Source organism: Syngnathus acus, chromosome 16 (assembly GCF_901709675.1).
Source record: "Syngnathus acus chromosome 16, fSynAcu1.2, whole genome shotgun sequence".
NCBI lineage: Eukaryota > Metazoa > Chordata > Actinopteri > Syngnathiformes > Syngnathidae > Syngnathus > Syngnathus acus.
Window position 1 is genome coordinate 12983520 of NC_051101.1, and position 19853 is coordinate 13003372.

General features: G+C 43.2%; 1 protein-coding gene across 10 annotated transcripts in view; it reads left to right on the plus strand.

Annotated features, from left to right (window-relative positions):
- The first annotated feature begins 298 nt into the window (after nucleotides 1–298).
- The window catches only part of mef2d (myocyte enhancer factor 2d), a 38781-nt gene continuing 19226 nt past the window's right edge, over nucleotides 299–19853 (plus strand). For 3 of the 10 annotated variants that reach the window (XM_037274810.1, XM_037274812.1, XM_037274818.1), the window contains exon 1: nucleotides 301–484. The gene's annotated coding sequence lies outside the window, so the exon portion shown is untranslated. Of the gene's footprint in view, nucleotides 485–14036; nucleotides 14209–19853 lie in introns of those variants that run through there. The other 7 variants (XM_037274813.1, XM_037274815.1, XM_037274814.1 and 4 more) reach the window with 5 other exon arrangements.

Consider the following 19853-nt stretch of genomic DNA (forward strand, 5'->3'; position numbering starts at 1 on the left):
GCCGCTCACAATAACCTGGCTAGTCAACAACTTTGACGTCGTTTTTAAAAACTATTCGTGGTGAAAATCAAAGTGCCATTTGTCGTAAGTTACTTAGTTTTTAACCGGTGAAATGAAATGTTGGGACTCTCCACCCAAGCGGAGGGATACAAGCCCCGCCCACCTCCGCTTCCACCTTCTCGCCGACCGCGCGGCCGCCTTCCGATTGGCCTTCACAACGTAAAAGCCTCGCTCCCATTGGCCCAAGGTGCCTGTCAGTCACATGGGGACACCGCCTCAGAACGAGCTTCGGCTCCATTTGCACTGTCGCTAAATAGTTACACCGCACGTCAAGTCGGAGGTAATTCGATCATTCGCAACCCGGGACGCGCTCAGCGGCACGCAGAACAGTCGGCGGCCGCGATTTGGGACGCTTTGAGCCGGCGTTAGACGCCCCCTGACCACGCGCGCCTCCTCCGGCAGATGCGGATGCTCTTTTGGCCCGGTAGGTGACTGCTTCTCTTGGCCGGGTTCGTGTCATCTTTTTCGGGGTGAGCATGCGTGTGCGTCCGCTGCTTTGGAATGTGCGTGGAAAGCTGGAAAACGGAAGGTAGTTTTCTTCTTGTTTTAGTTCACGTCACTCCGTTTCAAATGCAGGATTCCATGCATATTAGTCGTGTTTACATTTTTCAAAAGTGATGTTTTGTTGCGGGGCCAATCACACACTTTGTCGAGAATGGAAGGGGGGGGGGGGGACATCTGCCTCGAGCAGCTGGCTTTGATGCAGTCGCATTTTATGGAATACATGCATGAAACTTTATGGATGAAACAATTATTAAAGGCGTGATTTGGCTTTTTCTTTGGCTTCAATTCCGAGCCAAACCGCGTCCCATATAAAGTTGAGTCAGGCAGTTGCTTTCTGGACTGGTGGTGGGTGATGTGGTTCACTTATTTGCTTTGCACTTACATATAATTGAGGCTGTGTGGCGTTTTATTCAACAGAAGACATTTAGTTAAGATTTTACTCTGGAACAGACAGTTCAATGGAGGTTTGGTAAATAGTGGTTCTGTGGTCGTGACTGGAACGAGCAGGAAGAGAACATTTTGACATTTCTAGTTTGAGCTCTGGCAATCAATGAAGGTTCTGTGATTTTACCCTGGACTAGACAGTTGGTGTAAACGAAGGCCACATGATGGCGACAGTTTGACCCTCTCCTCTTTCATGAAGGTTTAACCCTGGAACGGACAACAAATTGACATTTTGACCCTGGAATGGGGTTCTGTGATTGAGACTCGGGTTCGTCAGAGTTGAACATTTTGATTCAGAAATTTTCTGATTTCCGATTACCCGGCCTATTAATGACCAAAATATATAATCAATTACATAACTTCTTTTGGAGTCTTAACAACACTTTGTCTATTAGTGTTTAACTTTACCACTGAGAAAAATTGTCAAGAACCATAAATGAACCCCAAACTGGACTATTTCTCTGGATTCTTTCTGCGAGTTAGCTCATCACGGTGCTGATTGTGAGAGCTTCCATGTTATTGTTTACAGTAGCAGAGGAGGCTGATTCCTTCCACGGCGCTTGTTGACGTCTTTACGACAGCGTCTATTTACTCAGTGTGTTGAACAGCAGATTTACAGCGCGCGTGGAAGTAAATCACAGTTTGGCCGCGGGAAGACGGTTTGTGGCGCAATCCGCCGGAATAAAACGGCTTTTGCGCCGAGTCCATTTCTGCCCATTGCGCTCTCATTACAGCGCGTAATTGCCTTTCTCCTGGGAGGAGAGTGTCATCAAACTTCTCATTTCCTCCTCAGACCCGCAAACCATTTTGCCGCCGGTTGCCGCTGACACTAGTCCTCACTTTCTCGTCAGCGTCTTGGATTTATTTGATGCAGTTTCCCCGCTGTCACACTTAATATAGCACAGATTTTTTTTAAAGCTTTTTTTTTTTTTATGGAAGACAAGCAAGTCCAAATTTGGAGTGTTTTGTGTAGTACCGCATTGTGCCACAACGTGAGGGGCAGCACTGAGGAGATGCAGCAGTTAATAGCAAGATAAGAACAAGATAAAATCAAATGAATGGACAAATACAAAATATTCAATGCTATATATAAAAGAATAAAAAAAAATCACAATATTAAATAAATTATTAAAGAAAATATTCTAAAAATAGAATACACAATCATATAACATTTTACATTTCAACCTGCAAATAAACAATTTAAATGTGATTGTATGCTTTACCCTGAAAGGTTCTTTCATGGCCTGCGTGTTGGCATCCACTTCAAAGTATGCAATCTACACATTGTAGGTGGACTTGTCGGGCGAAAGGGGGCTTAAGCGGCAGATACTTTATGAGCTTAGTGCCACTAATGTGCTTTTGTGTTTCCCGAGAGCCGTGACTGCAGGTGGGCTGCACATCGCATCGCTGGCTACAAACTTCCATTTGTGTTGTAAGCGTGTGTTATCTGCAGTCAAAACACAGCAGGGAGGAATCAGCTCCCCCTCCTGGAGGTGCAATCACTCTCTTAAAGTTGGCACTTTTTTTTTTTTGAGAGGGGGGGGTCAATTTGAGCATTTATTGCATTTAAGTCTTTACTTGTCCTCCTCTTCGGCGCTGCTCATTTAGGGAAGAATATTCCCCTTCTCTTTCTCTCTCTCTCTCTCTCCTTTTGCCCAACTGCTCCAACATGACTCCGCTGGCGTGCACTTCAGACGCGACACAGAGCACCGTTGTGCGCCGCAGGCCGCGTTGCAGCGACCGCTCGCTTTGCCGCACGTGAACCTTCCGTTCCCTCTGGATCCATTGCAACGTTTTCCTCTCCTGCAGTGAAGCAGTGACAGATCACATAGAGAACGCTTGTTTAGCCTACTTTTTTTTTTTTGCTGCAAATGCTACCACTGTTTCCAGCCAGGTCTGAATCGGAATCAAACGTTGTAGAGCTCTATGGAGAATCATTATCAAAAAGAGTCTTTAAAAAAAAAAAAAATAGTCAGCCGATTTAATCGACGTCGGAATCGTTTTTTTAAAAAAAATCGTGTGATCGGGCCCTAGTTTGATTCTGAGGGAATATTCTAAACACCATATAGTTCTATGGAGAATCATTATCAAAAAAAGTATTTAAAAAAAAAAAAAAAATCGTCAGCCGATTTAATCGATGTCGGCCGATTTAATCGATGTCTGAATCGTTTTTCAAATAAATCGTTAGCGATCGGGCCCGAGTTTGATTCTGAGGGAATATTCTAAACACTACACTACCGTTCAAAAGTTTGGGGTCACAAAATTGTTTGGGTGACCCCAAACTTTTGAACGGTAGTGTATATATTTATTTAGATAATTATTTATAGATTATATATATAATCTTCTGTGTAAAAAATCTTATAATATATATGTATACTTATATTCATAGATTATATATAATCTTATACAAATATAAGATATAATTTATAATATTTAATTCATAATATTTTATTATAATAATATTTACACTAGCGTTCAAAAGTTTGGGGTCACCCAAACAATTTTGTGACCCCAAACTTTTGAACGCTAGTGTACATAGCAGTCCAGTATGTCAACGCAGCTAACCCTTAGTTGTGTATAAGAAGCTATCATGTAGCGATGCTAATGTGCTGCTGTTGTAGAAAGCTGTCAGGTTGGCCTCTCGCCCATCCGCCCGCTGTCACGTTTCTTTGGCTGCTTACCTTTTACCTCTCTTGCGGCAGAGGAAACGTCCTGCCAGGTGAACATGTGTTGTCCGTGTGCCCGCTCACTCTCCAGGGTAGGCCAACACACCCACGATCCTTGCCCCATTTTTGGCCGTTTCCATGCTCGAGTATTAAGGCAGGAAGGAATGGGCTCCCTGCACAAATGGTTCGTGGGATTGGTAGTGTCCCAATACTTTTGTCCCTATTTGTATGCGCCACACTACACAATCAATTAGCTGCATTCTGTACATCCAAAACATTTGTAGCAATTAATACTGAAGTGATCTGAGCTTAGTTTTCTAAGTGCGTTGTATTTTTTGTTTTGTTTTTTCTTGCATATCCCCCGAGAACGTTAATAAGTTGATTTAATCAATGCTCATTCTGGGAATTGCCAGACAGCCTGTGGTATTGTTCTCATGTTCCCTACTGTTTTTTTTTTTGGGGGGTTTTTTTTCTTCTCAATGATTTGAGATCATTAAAAACTCCTTGTGGCTGTTTGGTTTTTCAGTGCTGCAACGTGATGCAATTAGGCTTGGTTTCACCGCAACGCACTTCACAGAAAGCGGCGTTCGCAAACAAATGTCAGCGACATTAATTGATTTTTTTTTTTTTTTGTACTTTTAGATTTTAAAACACACACAAGTCCATCTTTATTACTAGCTCAGCTCATCTACACAATCTTGCTTGTATGAAAAAGTGTTCTTAGCCGTTTTGGAGCAGCTTCACTTCACATGAAATTTGGCAGGCATGTTTATCTTCAGTAGACCCACAAAAAAAGAGACACTGAACAACTTAAGCTTCATCTATTATTATTATTTTTTTTTTAAAGTTCAGTCCCCATAATCAGTTTAACAAAACAACATGAAATTTGGTTGATGTGTCTATCATAAGTAGACCCACAAAAAAAAATTTCCATGCTGGCAAGGCACTGTTTTTGTTCGCAGGGCACATTTTAGGGTTGAACTATCAATTTCCAGGACAAATTTGTCCTAGATATTCCGTCCAACTGCTTTCCAACCACGTGGCAAAAAATATTTGCTGGAATTGGGCTTTTATTGGTTGAGCCTTCATTTTTGGTTCAAATTAGTGCCGCATGGTGACTTTGGCGTTGCGTCCAAGATTAAACGCTTCATTTCTTGGACCGAGTAGAACAATAACGGACACTGGATCTCCCCAAGTGGACAGCCGGCTGGCCTTCACTCCCCGTTCCTAAAGGTCAGCAGTGCTGGACTGGGATCGTTTACACTGTGATGATCTCATTGTGGAGTCATTCCTGATCTTGGCTGTCATCTGTCCACGCCATGTTGCATAAACATTCATGGAAATTAAAAGGAGAAGAAAAAAAAGAAAAAGCGGTAATCCCTGCTCAGTTGTCGATTTTGGCTAAAAATAATCAGTACAAAGCGCTAAATTTATCCGCTCCGCCTCGGACGGAATTGCTCTAAATACGCCGCTTCCGTGCCAGGATGGAAATGACCGACCTGGCTTTGGTTGCCGCAGATGAGCAAATGAAAAACGCTGAATGAAGACTCCATTTGTTTTCATCGGGGATTACGGCATTTGACAGAATCTGGCCGTCTCATTACATTTAATATCCGGGGAGATCGCTGCCTGCTGACGCTTTTTGAGTTTTTCTCGGCAAACTGATCCGGTGGTCCCGCGTCATTCCGCAAGCTGCGGACTCTCATGTAGGTTAAAGGCAATTTGGAGCGCAATTTGCGGGATTATCCTCAAGTGGCGGGGAAACGGCGGCGCTCGGAGTTTCTGCGCCACACACACACCAAAAAAAAAAACTCTGATGCCGGCTTGACCTTGACTGGGTCACGGTGTCAAAATCCACTTAGATTCCATTTGAATCCGTTTAGTTCGGCTTCTGGCAACCTTCAGCCATGCCGTCTTTTATTTGAAATTGCATTAAGATACTTCTCAATTACACTCGCCGGGAGCTTTTGGCAGAAGATTGAAGTGGAGGAGAAGAAATCGGACAATGAGAGTTTTAGTTTGGATTTTGTGCTCGTGTCGAAAGTGACAGTTGAGTCAAAGTCGCAAACTTCACGCTATTTGATTGTAGAAGTAGAAAGCTTCACTTGGGTCAGCGTTCTCCGTTTTGTCACAAGCAAAACTCGGATTGTTGTTTTTGACAGTTGTGGGGATTCGTGATAGCATCAAAAATAAATAGCTTGTTAATTGTTTGAAAGAAAATAAATTGCGGAAACCTTTACGGTCTCTATCCACCAATCAAGACAAAATCTTCAGAACAAGTTAACCTTTAATGGACACCTGGAATCGGCCATCTTGACCATCGCCGTTTCAATCCAAAATGGCCGACTTTGTTTTTCTAGCATGGCTTTTTTTTTTAAAACTACTTTTTTTATGTGCCTACCAGTTCTCTTGTTGCTCGGTGAAACTTGCTTCAGGAGCTGAATTTTTAAAGAAAGCAAAGTTTAAAGAAGTTTGGTTGGTCAATATTTGTTAGCTTAATGCTAACCTGACCACTCTGAAATAGTAGACTTCCTGCGTGCTTTCAGACTTTTTGTTTTTATATGTCTGCTTCGGATACTTAATTTAAGTCAAACTCTCTTTATGGGTGGAATAAAAATAAAAAAAATCCCCAAACTCCAGGGGGCCATCCATTTGGATGTGGGCTTTGGCAGTGAGACTTCTGGACTGAGCCAACAACAGAAGGTGAAACCAGAAGGAGGTCATGTGACGCCTGCAATACCAAAGGAGCAAGCGCGGTCCAACCAAAAAGTGGTTCAAGCGAGCAAAAAAAAAAAAAACAAATGTGAATACCGACTCGACCAGACTGAACAGAACTGCCGGTGGCGTAGCGAGCAACCTCCACGTCTTTAGTTCCGTCTTCCCGAGCCGCGACGAGCTCTGCTGTCAAAAAGCGTTGGCAGCGACTCCAACAAAAAGCATTTCTGGCAAAGACGACTCACAGCTCGTATTCTGCTTTGGAGCAAAAGGCGCTTTGATTACACAACACGGAGGCTGGGAGATGAGTGTACTCCAAGACGCCTTTATGAAACAGACGTATGACATTTTACAGATTCGATATTTTTATTCTGTGCTCTTGCTACTTCCTGTTTTTTTTTTTTGAGTCTTCATTTGAGTTGCCAAAATGAGTGGAAGCATTTGGATTTTATTTCATATCAATTGATAGATTACATTAATTGGCAAAAGTACTGTTTTTTTCCATGTATAATGCGCCCCCATGTATAATACGCACCCTAAAAATGGCATGTTGATGCTGGGAAAAAGCCTGTACCCATGTATAATACGCACCCAAATTTTGACTCCTACTTAAGTCCGTAAACGTAAAATTATTTCAGAAAAAAGATCATCTTTGGGAACAACCGGATGTTATTCTGCCGGTCAGTATCACTGCGCATGCGCTAGCAAACTCGATAGCGAAGAAATGTTTCGGATTTGTGTAGGGTACATTGTGACAGCAAACGAGCAGGTGATCGAGCAAGCGTCTGATACGAGAGCATTGTGTTCGTATGGAACGTGTTTGAAGTGAACAGCAGAGAAGAAAGCGCATCTGTAATGGTGGCCTCCGTATGATATCCGGATAAAAAAAAAAAAATTTTTTACCCATGTATAATGCGCACGCCAGATTTTAGGACAATAAATTAGTTAAATTTTGCGCATTATACATGGGAAAAAACGGTACATAAGCAAAAAGTCATGAACCGGTCCCTGGTTGAAAAAAAACATTGGGGTACAAATTCTTTAACACATTGAGCGTAAACACAAACAAGCAAAAGGTCCTGGAAGTGTTTCGATATTTGCTCTGAACGTGTGAAGATTTCTTTTTTCTTTCTTCTTCACACAGCAAAGCGAGGTGACGCTCACTTGCAGTCGATTTGGAGAGCCAACGAGTTCTAGAGAGAAAGCGCACTTGTTTGGTGTCAGCATGGCAGGCATTAGATAACGTTTTATTTGATGCTGTTCAATGGCTGACTCGTCCTCACCTCTCGCCCAGGCCTCTCCAGCCCACACACTCGCACACAAGCAAAAGACACACACATCCGCCCACTCACACACACGCATACACACAGCGCACACAGTCTCCGGAGGATTCTGGCACTTGTTTATGTTATTGAACTGCTTATCACATTATAGCTGCAACTCCAGAGTCCTCCCGCTTCCTCCAGGAGGATACGGAGCCATCAAATGACGATCTTCGCTTTGTGCGCGTGTGCGTCCTCTATTAGATCAATTTTAATGCATTTTTTTTTATTGCATATCTTAGAAAAACGTCAATTCAAAATTTGTCTTTGGAATAATATGTGCCAGTTCTGATTGATGTTTCCTTTGTGGAATATGAATTAAACCGGCAAAATTCACTTTTTTTTTTTTATCCATCTCAGGAGGCGGCCATTTTGCCACTTGGCTATGACATCATAGTTGCTCAGGTCACAACCAATCACGGCTCAGCTTCAGAAAACTGGTGAGCCATGATTGGTTGGGACCTGGGCAACTGTGATGTCATTTTCAAGCGACAAAATGGCCGCCCCCTGAGATGGATAAACACAAATAGATTTTTGATGCTACATTCAAATTCCACAAACACAATATTAATCAGAATGCTGTGTTTGGACTAGCGGCGGCACATCCAACATATTATTGTGAAGAAAATATTTGGGTTGACTTCCCTTTAATCTTTTAGGCTAATCTACACACCACTTGAGTTCAAGTGTATCTCCTGGTGCTGATTGTGTCGCTCATGCTTGTCGCCATGGTGACAAGATGTCAGTGACTTCTCACACTCGACGCGACCACTCGCCGTTAGCCCGGCTCACAGCGATGTTGCACGCCACGCTCATGAATATGAAATATGAAATGAAGTTTTTGCCTCACGCAGCGAAACAGCAGCACTTTAGCGATGGAGGACAAAGTCGTTTGGCGGTTTTTATCAAGTCAAAACGTGGCTGTTTTTGCATACACGGCAGGAATATATCATGCGCAGATGTGTTCTTTTTCTCACTTTGTCAAAAGAACAACACCTAGAAATGTTTTGCTTTCAAGTCTAAGCTTGTCCTAAATATCCCGCCGCATTTCCCTTTTTTTTTTTTTTTTCTTCTGACAAAAAGTTTATAAGCAGAAATGTCAGCATCTCGCTCCTGACACTTAAATGTTTCCGCTCACCACCGTTTTAATTTGCAATAACTTGCATGAAGCAAAAGTGAAATGAAAAGCAAAACATTATGAACAGCAAGACAATTATTTTGTCAAATAGTCAAACGCATTGTAATGTTTTAATTAAAATGAACCTTTGAAACAACACTCGTCAATAACTGAATATTTTCTTGACATATTGAGAGCCATGAAAAGTGTTTATGCCTTCAGGATTTGTTGAGTTTTCGTTGAAACTAATTAAATAATCAAAGAGTGGTTAGAAAAAAAATATTGCCTTTGTAAGCATTTTCCTTGGAGTAAAACTATTGCATCGTAAATTGTATCGTTGTGTAATTGGGGATAATCACATCGTATCATTTTATGCACTTGACTTCCTGTTTTGAAACTGTAGTCAATTTTTATCTCTTTATATTTGGAGAGGATGTTCTCACCTTGTAATTGGAGTGAACTCTGTTCAACACCAGCAGATTTCTTTTCCATTTTTTTCAAAATTTTAAAAATCATTTTACTGTTTTATTTTGTGTGGCCCTTTTCTCACCGTATGTTCTGGTAGCTGTGTTTCGGAAGAATGTTTTGGTTTAAAAAAAAAAAAGCTGCCTAGTTCCATTAACTGTAATTAATCGCTGTGCTCATTAAGGACTTTATTTCCCACCTGCTTCATTGACGTTAAACCAGAGCGATCATTACGTTAGCATCATCCAAGTACCGTTTGTGCATCCTCCACAAACTATTTTGTATCGAGCTACACATTATTTCCATTCACTGACGGATTAACATGACTGCTTGTTCTTCTTCTGATCATAATGCCGCCGCCACCTCCTCCTTGCCTGAACCAAAGAAGCTTAGAGCTTTTAGCTGGGCTCACCGCTAGCTAGCATCTGTCGCCACACACAGGCCCTCTCCGACACATGCCGGAGGGTCATAAAGGCTTGTTTTCATGCTCGGAGAGGACGTGGTCGATATGGCAATTCCTCTGGAGTCACAACAGGTGTGTGTAAATTTGTGTATGTGTGTGTACATATGGTGAGCTCTCCAAATGGGGGACAGAGGACTTATGAAGGGTCCCCTCTGACCCACCTGTAGCCTGTCAGCTGTTGTAAGCCTGTTAAAGCGTCAGCTGTTTCTGAGGAGAAGTGCCTGTGTGTGCATGTGTGTGTGTGTGTGTGTGTGTGTGTGTCAGTGGGGGGTTGCGTGAGGCGATTGGGTGGTCAGTTGCCGCTTGCACATACAGCATCTTGTCTCCTTTTGGGGTTATGGCAGTCCCAGTTCATTTGTAAAACTTCATTCAAATTATTATCATTCAAAATATGAAACTTTTAGATTGAAATTTAGAACAAGAATATCTGAGTGTGGCGTCGGCCATTTTGAATATGAGCTAGACCCGAACGTGACGTCAGATTCCAGGAGCTCTAAAGTTGCTCCTCCGAGCAAAGCGTTTTGTTTTGGCGGGGTGAGTCTGCTCTTATTTTACCGCACGTAAGCAAAACGTCTGCTGCCTCCCTCCCTCCCTCCCGGTCGGTCGGTCGGTCTCGTCATGGGAGTCGTCGCAGCTGTCGGGTGATTTATGACTTTAATTTGCTCGACAGATTAAACTATAACGCGGCCGCACGGGGTGGCGTGTTAATGAGGATATGGCGGCAAAGTCTGGTCTCTTTGCAGATTCTTCCTTTTATTAATTTCACCATCGAATGAAACAGCAGCAGCTGAGGACGTTTGTAGGTTTTTTAGTGGGCAGCTGAGCCGAGCAGACGTGGAACGTCTGTTAGGGCTCGTCGTGACGCTCTTGAACTTTCACCTTTGGCTGTGACAGCTTCAGGGAGGATGTGTGTGGGGGGGGGCGGATGGGGACGCCTAGTCGAGACAGAGAGTGTCGCCTCGTATTTGCTAGAAATACTGTGTGACCGGGATTTACTCATGAGAGTGCACAAAACATATATTTATTTACATTTGCATGCTTATAACCATGGCAAAAGAAATAATACACAATTATTGGGGGTGAAAAAAACCATAAAGATATAAAAAAATACAACGTTCTTACGTAAAACTAATTTGAAAACACTGACAAATATACAAAAAAAATATTGAAAATACGCCCAAAAAAATCAAAAGTATAAAGAACAATGTACATGTATGATGCAATAAATAAATAAATAAATAAATAACAAAAACACACATTGTCAAATCTGCATAAATGCTGGACAGAAAATACACAAATATTAGAAACTTAAAAGCCAAAATATTGGGCACAGTATTAGACACTTTTCAAAATGATCTAGACATAAAAATAATACACATCATTTAAAATAATCCATACATGAAAAATACCCCAAATATTAAAAAACGGACTTCACCTGCTTAGTTGGGGACCTTCTCTGCCTCTGTTATTTTGCTACCCGTCTGCAACTTTGTGCCAGGCAACAAGTTGCGGCACCACGTGGTTCCATCCAGACTTTCCTGTCGACTGTAAAAACTCAATCGTCGATAAAGCAAACGATGAACAATTGCGTGGCACGCTTTGCTACTCTCAGACTCCAAATCTGCCTGTTTTAAAAGGAGCAGTGTCACTTTGAGGCTGTGAAAGGTTGCCGATCAGAACGTCTGAGCAGCTTTCAAGAACTTTTTGTGTCTGCGGCATGTTCCGCTTTATTACACTGCAGGATTTGTCAAACGTGTGCGAGCGAATGTGTACAATTGCCGCACAATGTAGGTCAGAGCAGAGGAGAGCTTTGTCATTTTTTTCTTCTTCTTCTAATTTCTCCAATCCTCCCCAGGGAAGGAAAAAGAAGGCTCATTTGCATAACGGCGTCAAAGCCTCGCGAGCGCGTCGTGTTCATTTTCACGCGTATCGGTGGCAAACGAGCGTGACTCCTTTTTTCTTTTGTAAAGCGACACAAACAAACAAACAAACACGGCGGACGGCGTTTGGCAGGCACAAGAAGCCAAGCTCGGCTTTTTACTTAAATCCACGCGCCTGCAGGCCGGCTGGCTCGCTGCTTCTTCCTCTATTTCTCCTTCTTCTTCTTGGACAAGAATGTGTCGCTGCCTCCCCCACCCAACCTGGCAGGTCCTCGCTTGGCTCGGCGAGTGAGCGGAGGAAGGATCACAGATCCTCCTTTCGGGCTGACGGCCAACATCGTGTGTTGGAAGGATGGGGAGAGAGAAAGAAAAAATTTGTAGATCATACATGGACTTCTACTTGGGCCACACAATCCTGAAATTGTTACCTATTGAATATTTTTTCGATTAATCGGATAAATGTTTTGATTTCCATCCTTATATTCGGATATTTCAAAGTGATGGTGCAGAAAACATTCTGATGTTTTGAACATATTGGAAAATAGGTCAAATCATGTTTTGTTTTGAGTCAACACAAACATAATCAGCCAATCAGACAATGACGGAGAATAAAATCGTTACTGCTGCCAATTTTAAATTAAAATAAGTATCAAACCGATTAATCGGTAACTACAAATCTTTACGATTAATTTACTAAGCGATCAGTTGTCGATTGATCAATTCATCATTGCACCTCTATACATATATGTATGTCCGATATAGCTTCATGACATTGGCATTAAGACGAAATGGACGGGTCACCAAATTTAGCCGGAAGAATCTAGATGTCCTTCAAAATAAAAGGCCCGGCTTAAAGACTGTAAAAGGAGCGAGCGAGTCCTTGTGAGCGACAACGACCGGGCTTCCCAAGGAAGAACTCTCAGCCTGGTGACCTTTCTTGACCTTGAAGTCTCCGCCGGGGCCGGGAGGGTGTGGGAAACGGGGGGCCGGCGGCGGGCGGAACACTCGCGTCATTGACTTTCCACACAACGCTGCAAATGTCCGAAAGGGGTGCAGCGCTCTCGTCTGTGCCACTGGCCCCCGTGGGCCACATTCCAGGAGGCAGTCGCGTCTGGAAGCAATAACTAATAAGGACAAATCACGACGGGTCGCCAGGAGCCCAAAAAAAAAAAAAGTAAATACAACCGTGCTTGACTAAAACAACAATCTGCAATTAGAGGCGATAGCATTGTCTAGTGTTTTTAATCTCTTATCACCCGGCCATCCATGTCGATACCAATGTCTGTATCAATATAATCCATATTTGGACGGATCCACCCACCACCACCACTTCAGTGTCGTTTGGCCAAGAGGCACGAGACATTAGCAATGTGTTTGTACAACTCTCTGACAGCTGAGCATGTGTGTTGTGTGTGTGTGTGTGTGTGTATACGTGCACTTGTCCAGCTGTCTTTGTGTGGACTGTGCGGTTCAGATAATCCAAGTGGTGGTCAGAGGCACGGGCCCATCGTATCTGAGTACTCCGAAAAAGTCGCCATGGGGAAAATCGGTCTGGCTCGCTGACTGTTCACACCCACAACGAGAAAGAAAGGCTACAAATTCGTATCATTTTAAATACAAAATGAGTTTCTAGACTCAAATAATGGATTGTAGCATTAGTTTGATTTGAAAAACACAGCAGAGCCATAAACTCGACTCTTGAAATGGATTCAACAGTTTAATGGGGAAAACGTATTTAATAAAAAAAAAAAGTGTCTTCAAATGAAATCGTTTTGGCTCAAAACAGACGCTTTGATGGCAAAAACATCCCAACGTGAAATTTTGTGCGACATGATAGATTCAACTCCTGAGATGGTTTCAACATCTGGTTTGATGTCGAACATGTAAACTTGAAACGCTTCAAAGTGATTGACTCGACCTGCAATTGAGTCAATTGATGTTTTCAAGATGACGTTTTTGTCACTTAAAAACTTGTCTTCAACTAGACTCAGAAGACCACGCAAACATCTGCTTTGATGGATAAAAAGGCAAAGGCGGATGTGTCCTAGCGTCCTCTGGAAATCGGTAAAAATGTAAAAGTTTGAGATGAAAATGTTGACTCATTGGTTCAAATTTTAGTTTGGGGAAATTCCAGGAATTTCATTTCAAAAAGGCTTACGACCGCAAAATGATAGAATGGGTTTCACAAATTGATTAAACAGTCTATTCGGTGTGAAAAATATCAAAAGCCAACATTGTATGACTGAAAAGAAATCTGTCAGTGTTCAACTGATGAATCGGTGGCAGTTGCTGAAGGCATGCACAAGCGACGTGAGAGGAGGCGGGAGGGAGGGAGGGGTTGTGTTGCCGGGTGTTCAGCGAGCAGGGTTGTTTGTGGGTGTTCGGAGCCGGGGGGGGCACGGGGCGTTCCACCAACAGTTGTCACTCGGACGTTCGCTGGCGGAGCGAACACGCCTGTGCTCCGTCGACCTTCCTTTCTTTTGCAACCGGGACGCTAGCTGCCATCTTGGGCCTGGTTCTGGACTACCGTCTGGCTTCAATCCAGAGTCCCTGTTGGGTTTTTCCCCTCACGGTAAGAGGGATTGATTAATATTCTCTAGGACCTGATCTGTGTTGAATTTAATTGAGTAGCTCCGTTCCTTCCTCATAATCTGGAATAAAATCTCAAATTGCATAATCTTACTCAAATTTAATCTTGATTATTATTTAGTATTATTATTAATTTGAAGCTATGGAGGGAACTAAAATGTTTCGGTTCAGATCCAGTTGTTGGTTTGTTTGATTTTTTTTGCTCTTTGATTGAGTGGAATTTTACAACATAGATAGCAGAGGTGGAGGACTCAAGTCACATGACTTGACTTGAGTCACACTGAAGTCCGCAGTCTTGGACTTGCCTTTTTACATGTGAAATCTGCTTTTTCATTTTATTTTATTTTGTCTTGATTAATGACATTTTAATCCAAGTAGAAATCTGATTTTATATACACAAAAAGTTCAACTGGATCACTGAAATTTGGTTTTTAGCCTAGCAACTGGGGACACTTTGAAACGTGACCATTAAAACGATAGCGTGGAGCGGCTGTCGTCAGTTGCCGAGCTGACTTCAAATTGGGCTAGTTGGTGGGGGATGTCATTGAGGGGGGTCGGAGGGGGTTATGTGTCTCAAGATAGATTTACGGCCCTGCTAGCTCGTGCTGCAGTGAGCCTCATAACGCCACACCTGTTGGTTTCCCCTCTTGACTCGCGAGGCTATTAATGTGTCTAGCGTCGTGATTGGTGGGCTCGCCGCCACCTGTCAAGACGCCATTGTATATACCTTTTAAAAAGTCAACGTGAATATACACGGTCTTGGCTTTTTGGCCACCATGCCAACCTGCATTGTGAAGTCGTATTGATTCATTCACCTTGTGTGAGTTATGCTAGCGTAGCCTCAGTGAGTTATGCTACAGTTGTTAGCGTATCCTCAGAGCTGTAAAAGCTGCGTTTGCCATATTATCCATCCATTTTCCGAACCGCTTAGTCCCCACGGGGGTCGCGGGCGTGCTGGAGCCTATCCCAGCCGTCATCGGGCAGTCGGCGGGGGACACCCTGAACCGGTTGCCAGCCAATCGCAGGGCACACAGAGACAAACAACCATTCGCACTCACACCTAGGGACAATTTGGAGTCTTCAATCGGCCTACCAAGCATGTTTTTGGGATGTGGGAGGAAACCGGAGTGCCCGGAGAAACCCCACGCGGGCCCGGGGAGAACATGCAAACTCCGCACAGGGAGGGCCGGAGGTGGAATCGAACCCACACCCTCCTAACTGCGAGGCGGACGTGCTACCCAGTGCACCACCGAGCCGCCGCGTTTGCCATATTATGAGTGATATTAAAAACTCAATTCAGTTGAAACCGGCTTTCTTAATGGAAATAAATCAAATCCAAATCATTCAATCCCAAGAGTTCATAACTAGTAGCCATCCTTGCAGTTCCGCTGTACGCTAGGCTAGCAAAGCTAACAGAAAGCGGTCACTCGGGCCGGTGTCCAAGCAGCTGGCGGCTGCTTGTTTTAAAGTTCATCTCGACAACAAACGCTTTTTTTGACCCCCTTGCGTTGGTTGTGTGCCAAAAAGCTGCTGCAGTTGTCAAATTGTGTGCCAGGTTGTTTTGTTGTGACTTGAATGTCTTGCGCATGTACATTTCAACCACCAATTTATTTCTTAATAAAATGATCTTCATCTTGCCACCTGATTCAAATTCAACTATCATGAGTTTGAATGTTTTCCTCCACCTCATAATTGTTCCAATGCTTCAGGTTGGTTCAATTGTCTTGGCACGGCTAGATTGTTGCCTAACAGCAGCAGCGGTGCCAAGAGAAAGTTCCAAAACAGAAACAATCCCGTACAGCACTTTCCCCCCCGTCATTGTTCCGCCACTTCACAACGATGTCGCACCTAACGGCGTGATGGGTGTGCCCTGGAGGCTTCTTTTGCTTCCTGTTGTTGATGTTACCAGACAGGTCAAACCGCATAGTCGCCGTACGCTCGTCAGACCAAGCAAAAGCATTTTTTGGTTGGTTTTGTGGCGGCGGCATTCGCCTGTGATGCACCGCCGAGGTTTGCCAATTGTTCTGACGACAATGCAGGAAGGTTTCATCAGGACAAACTCATTTAGTTTAAAAAATTAATAAGCAGGACGTAATTGCTTGACTGATTATGCTGTCTATGTGGAATGGGCAAAAAATAGCTGATAAAATGACTATATTGTCGTGGATAGTCGAGAGGGTATCGGTTTCTTTTCTCGTTCACACCGACCTTATTTAATTATTTGATTTGGAGAGGTCTTGACTGTTTGCCATCACATGAGACGACTTACATATGTACAAATACACTCACTGGTGCGCTTTATTTTCAAATATAGAGGGAAAATAAACAACCTACTTAAATATTAGTCAAAATTATATTTTTCAAAAAATATATACCGTAATTTCCGGACTATAAGTCGCGGTTTTTTTCATAGTTTGGGTGGGGGGGCGACTTATACTCAGGAGCGATTTATATACATATATATGGTTTTTTTTCACTTTTTTGGGCATTTTATGGCTGGTGCGACTTATACTCCGGTGCGACTTATAGTCCGAAAATTACGGTATATATGCAAAATGCAATAGTTATAGGAAAATCCTCAAATATTTTGGGGTATTGTAACTTGAAAATTGGGCCAAATAATTATCTATTGGAAAAAATGGGGGGGAATACACAAATAATAATTCGTTTTTAAATATAAATGTTGAATTATTTATTTTTTTTAAATAAAAATTGCTCTGTGATAAGGCACTGTGAATATTATTAGACTAAAAATATATAATTTCTTCAGCACCCATCTTTATGGAAAGCATTGTCAAAATACAGCAATGGCAAACCTCTCATGGTGTTGCTACCCAGCTTTCTCCATTCTCGCTTTATCCCAACTCCACTTGGCTTCCTCTCCTTTGCACTGCATCAACACCCCCACCTCTCTCTGCAGCCTCACCCGTGATTGGTTAAGTGGATTGCGGGTAGGGGGGATAGAGAGGTGAGATCATGTTCTTCTGCCAGTGCTTGGCAGCGTGGACGCACAAAACCATCTTTCAGATACCTGGCCAACATATTCCCCCCTCCTCCACCTGCAAATGCTCCCACCACTAAATCAGCTTTGTTGACACAGCAAAGATGGACGCCGAGCAACTGCGGTGGTTCGCAATGTGATCAAATATCAAATACTTGGTTACTTTTAGATTTTTAGGCTTTTTCCTGAGTTCAGTAGTTCATTGAGTACTTTTTTTTTAACCCCCCTAGACGGCAACCCGCTGTAAATACCCTGCAGCTGATGCTGGCACAATAGGCTCCAAAGCCAATCTCAGTGGGTCATGGGAGGCCATTCAGCGGCCCACTTAGCCAAGCGCTATCATGTTAGCCACGTAGCTAAATAGTCCTACCAAACCGGAATGACACTTTCAATTTAGGCTTCAATACAGTAATAGGAAGCGAGCCCAAGTATTGAGTGAGAGAGAGAGAAAAAAAAGCTGCCTGACATTGGTAGTTGTCGTGTTGGCTACATCTGGAATTGGTACAAATGTTACGGAACGTTTTGATCCAAATAAGAAGCACGACAAATCAAAGACGTGCATTCATCATTTCCGTCAGCTGAACAGAAGTTTTTGTATTGCTCTGCTTTTCTGTCATTTGCGTCATTGTCCCTCGCTGGCGTCTTTCCTTAATGTGAGCGTGTTAGTCCAGTTTGTTGAGTTGGCACTTGGCACCGATGGCGCCACGTCGCCTAGCGAGCGGGAAAAGCTTTCGATAAACCGCAAGGGCACTGAGGTCACGCTTACGTGATGGAGCAGGGCCAAAAAATCTATGAAAGAAAAATTAGAATTTTTTGAATTATTATAAAATAGATAAAATAATAATAATAAATCGTATAAAATTATTATGAATTAGAAAATACAAATTCAGAAATTATATTTGTAAATTATTACCTTAGATAAATATTTCTTAGACCAACAGTGCTTCCAACCAGATAAACCTATTCAATACAATTTTTTCCTTTTTCTTTTTTCCCGCTGCCACTGCTTGCTTTTTTTCTGCAATAAATTCTCTCCTTGTATTGCATTTAGCCCCTTTCACACGGCTCAAACTGGAGTCGATGTCCTTTTGCGTTACCAACTGCGTGAAAAGGAATAGCGGAAAAACAAGGACAGGGGTGTGAAGTTTCGACACCTGACACTTGTTCCGCCCTGTTGTGTTGAAAGCAAATGTCACTTTCCGTCTCTGGCGTAGGAATGAAACAATTTGTTTTATAGTGAGAAACCGTGACAAAATGTCAGTGGCAAGCTGTCGATTTTCCAGTCTTTGCTGTAAAACCTCGTTGTAGCACATCGGTCGTGTCCGACCCAAACAGCTGCGATTTTGCGCTTTGACTCCGCCGTGTCACGGTCACCTATTTTCCGCCTCCAGGAATAACAACAGCGTGGAACGCGGGAGCCGGAGGCAGCTCGTCGGCGGTAAAGGTCACCCGTTAGCTGACCTCCGCCGTCCGGCTCGATCCGGTGACTTCCCCTTCGGCCGGCAGGTGATGGCGGCAAGTGAATGTTCTAGTCGCACCGAGACCCCTCGCGGCCTCTTCGGTTCCAAGGCGGAGAGCAGATTGAAGCTTTGAAATGCAGCAACAGATGTCAGGGATAATGATGCCGCCATGCGACATTCTCAAACTGCTCTTTTAGCGCTAATCTGTGTGGCAGGCGGCTCCGAGGCAACGACCTAGCATGCCCCCCTCTTGCCTGAGCTTAGCCGACGCGTTCACTCGGGTTCTCCGTGCTTTTGCTTTTTAGCTTTTCAGAAAATCTAAAATATCGTATCGTAGCTACCACTGCTACTGTACATGTGAATGTTGGATTGATTTTTTCGTCCAATCAGATTTCAGCCTCGCTGTGTTGCCATGTCAATCTAATCTGTCCTCAGTCAACGGGATTGTTTTTTTGACTCGTTCAGAGTTCAAATTCATCCACAGAAATTTTGTAAGATACCAGAAAAGTATTTTTAATTGCGTCTTGTTTCAAAACACAGGTCTGGAGGTTAATTCGCGCTCGTTTTGCTCCATCGTGATCTGATGCTGTTGGTGTCAAAAGTCCATGAGACAAAACTTAAAATGTTGAAAAGCAAGGAACATTCCCACTGAAGCATCTGGAATGAGAAGAGTTTTTTTTTTTTCTCCTTCTTCAACTGCTTCTTCTGCCCAGTCCGTCTACTGGGACAATGTAGTTTTCATCAAAAGTAGCTGCACCTCAGATATTCTTCATTTCCTCAAGAGCGCCACCGCGTCACGTCTGCTTTTATATCCGCTCACAAAATGTCCACATTCTCCTGAGAGAATCCACTTTTCATTTCGTCGGGCATCCCCCAGGGTTCCTATCTAGGTCCTCCGCAAATCTGCTAATTATCTGTTTATGTATCTGACACCGCTCAAAACTTGTTTAACATTAAGGGTCGCTTGTTAAGGCTAGTAAGGTTGCGACTCGACCACCTCGAGTGGATGAAGGATGTTCTCATGCGATGAAAAATCCCCGCGAGTTGCCTTTGAACGCTACCTCAGCTAACGAAAGCTGCGACTGAGTGTGAGAATAACACACACTCACCTTGTTATCATCGTGTGGATTGAACTGCCAGCGAGCGTGTCATTGGAAAGAATGTGCA